The following is a 2,987-nucleotide window of genomic DNA, read 5'->3' on the forward strand; positions in this document are numbered from 1 at the left end:
CATTTTTATATACGTAGCTCGGAGCAAGAGGTTCTCTGCCACAACCTCCATTTGATTTGAAAGCAATACAAAAAATAAAGGGAAATGAAAACTATGGCCACAGAGAGGCCAGAGCTTGATCCTTACACACACGCAGACACACACACCTTCGTGTCTTCCAGTTACATACAAAGGTAAGTTTCCGAACGGGTAGCACCAGCCTTTCCCCTTTCACAAGTTGGACTTCTGGCAGCTTCACAGCTTTCGGTTGGCTCATTTGCACATCATTTCAGCTGAAATCTCCCTCCTTGGTGGGGACACCCAGGGAGAGGAATGTTGCCCAGGCAGCAGCCCTGGCAGCAGGGCCCTGGGGAACTGGACTGGGAGGCAGGCACAGTGGTAGACTTGGGTCTGAGGTCTGCTCCACTTGGCTGGCTGTGAATTCCTGGCTGAGCAACTTCCCTCCTCTGAGCTTCAGCTCTCCTCCTCGAATAAAGAGCTTCATGGTCGTCCTCCCAACCGTGAGTCTCCAATTCTAGTGATGATGCCTTTGGTCAAACTCTTAAAAAGAATTCTTTTCATTCATTCGTGCAGTCCCTCACTCACTCATTCAGCAAACAGGAGTGACTAAAACGTGCCACACACTGGCTTAGAGGCTTAGCATCAAGTAATGTCCTTTTCTTGCAAAGTGACGGAATTAGAGGAGAGGTATCAACCGAGGTGCCAGGTGCCCTGCCGATGACAGTGTAAATTTGTGCAACCTCTTTGGAGGCCAGTTTGGCATCAGCTCCGTGATTGTCAAATGCACACACTCCCATCAGTCAGGAGCCCTACCTGCCTGCCCGCCTCTAGTTAAGCAGAAGATGTTTGGGTTTCCTTTTGTTAAGGCTACTGAGTTCCAGGGAACTTGAGAAAAGTTTTCAATTAGCAATAATCGCGCCTCGGATAAACCTCATTGGCTACGATACTGCCACTGCGCAAAGCTTCCAGGGAACTTGAGGGAAGGCTGAAGAAGGCTGCAGTCTCAGACCCAGATAGGGACAAAGGTGACCAGGGAGGTGCTGTGACCACAGCTGAAATCTCACTACAAAGACTGGCAACAACAGTGCCATTGCCACTGCCGGACACTCACAGCCCCAACTCGCCCATAACTGCAGAGCCTGGGCCCTGTGCCACACCACCATTGCTTTCCACCACAAAGATGGAGTCGCCATGGTTCCTGCATTACAGACTCGGGGATGGAGGTGTCTACTTAGCTGGGTCGAGGTCACATGTCCAGTTTTTACCCCCCACTCTGGAGCAATGGCATGGTCAATGTTCCAGGCGGAGGAAGACATTTATGATTCTGGTCGCCAAAATCATGACAAGTGTCCTCTACACATGCCTTTGACCTGGAAATTTCAATTCCGCAATTTCCATTTCTGTAGAGGTATGTTAATACTTACACAAGTGCATAACGCTGATCGCACAGTATTGTGCCCTGCAGAGAAACAAATCTTGAAACACCTAAGGAGTCAGCAGTGGAGACTTAGGGAAGTCATAGATAACGATGCTGCCATTATAAAGAGTGTAGTCATTCATTCCAGAAACATTTGTCACAGCTGTTACTTTGTTTGAGGCAAGGGGAGACCATGGCACAAAAACAGACACTCCGTGCCCCCATGGAGCTTACTGGGCAAACAGATCTAACAGAGGAAATATTCCCAAAAATGAATGTGAAAGTACAGTCAAGCCAAGGCTAAGAATGGTACGGGTGTGATGCCACCAGGAGTGGTCAAAGGCATCAGGGCATGCCTCTGGGAAGACAGCGTAGGAGTTGGGACAAGGAGTCGCAGCAGGATGGCAGGGCCCAAACCGCGGACGGACCATATACACAAAGGCCAGGTTAAATTGTTTTCTGCTTGCCCTCATTTCAATGGGAAGCCATTGAAATATTTGAGGGGGGGGAGATGCAAGCGGTGGGTAGTAATGACTTCAGATTTGCGGTTTTCAAAGATCATCTTCAGAACCATATGAACCGGATTGTACCGCCATGGGAGCGCAGACCACTTAGGAAGTGTTTGCACGTCCAAGTGATTGGAGATGGTAGTGGTAGACATGGAGACCTGGACGGGTTCAGGATACACTCACAGAGGTAAAAGCACACAGCATGTGGGTGGATGTCTCCGCCCCATGGAGTCGTGAAGGACACGGCTGGCCGAAGCAGCAGTCTTGGTATTAACCTTTGTAGAAACATTCATATTTATTAGCTGTCCTGGAAGAGGGAGGAAACGATGTGGTTTCTGGGTTTGTCCTCCGGGAGACAGTGTCACATGCTCACAAGGAAATGCTCCAGATTTGGGTGTCATAGCACATGGGGGTTGGGAAAGCTCTTAGAAGTTCTGCAGCATGAAGAACAGGTTGTAAAGCGGAAGAGCACACGGGATGTAGAATAGGGCCCGACTGTTTACTATGTGACGCACAGCAGGCCAGGCCAAGTAGTAGTGCTGGTGGTAGATTATTGCCTTCGCTTTTGCACATTTTTCTAACTTTCCTGTGATAAACATGTAAAACACTTTCTCAATAAGGGAGGAACCCAATATAATTTTTTAAAGGAAATTACCTAGTACATATAATTCCTCCTCTGGAGGGGAGCGGACTGACAGGGGAGTCTCTCTGGATGGGGAGAAAGGAGAAACCCAGCCATTACGAGAGCAGTGTTCTGTTGCTGTTGTCGTTGTACATTCGTCATCTTTAAAAAAAAATTCTTCATCTTTATTTGAAAGCTCCTTGCCCTCTTGAAAGATTTTCAACTGTACATGCAAAGGGCCACTTACCTTGTACAGTCAGCAAGTTATTTGAGTAGTTGAGTGTGTTGTCTCCAAATCAAAAACGTCTCAGAGACAGAAGCGGTTTTAGTACTTAGTTGTGCTCTGGCAAACGATTGCCTGTGTCAAGATCAGAGTTTCTCTTTTTCCCCTCTCTCTCTTTTTTTTTTTAGTACAAAATGAGTTTAATCTGGTAAAAAA

General features: G+C 47.6%; 1 pseudogene; it reads right to left on the bottom strand.

Annotated features, from left to right (window-relative positions):
* Nucleotides 1–854: 854 nt before the first annotated feature.
* LOC115284420 lies at nt 855–964 on the bottom strand (annotated as a pseudogene).
* Nucleotides 965–2,987: the final 2,023 nt, after the last annotated feature.

The sequence above is a fragment of the Suricata suricatta genome, chromosome X (genome assembly GCF_006229205.1).
Source record: "Suricata suricatta isolate VVHF042 chromosome X, meerkat_22Aug2017_6uvM2_HiC, whole genome shotgun sequence".
In the NCBI taxonomy this organism is placed as follows: domain Eukaryota; kingdom Metazoa; phylum Chordata; class Mammalia; order Carnivora; family Herpestidae; genus Suricata; species Suricata suricatta.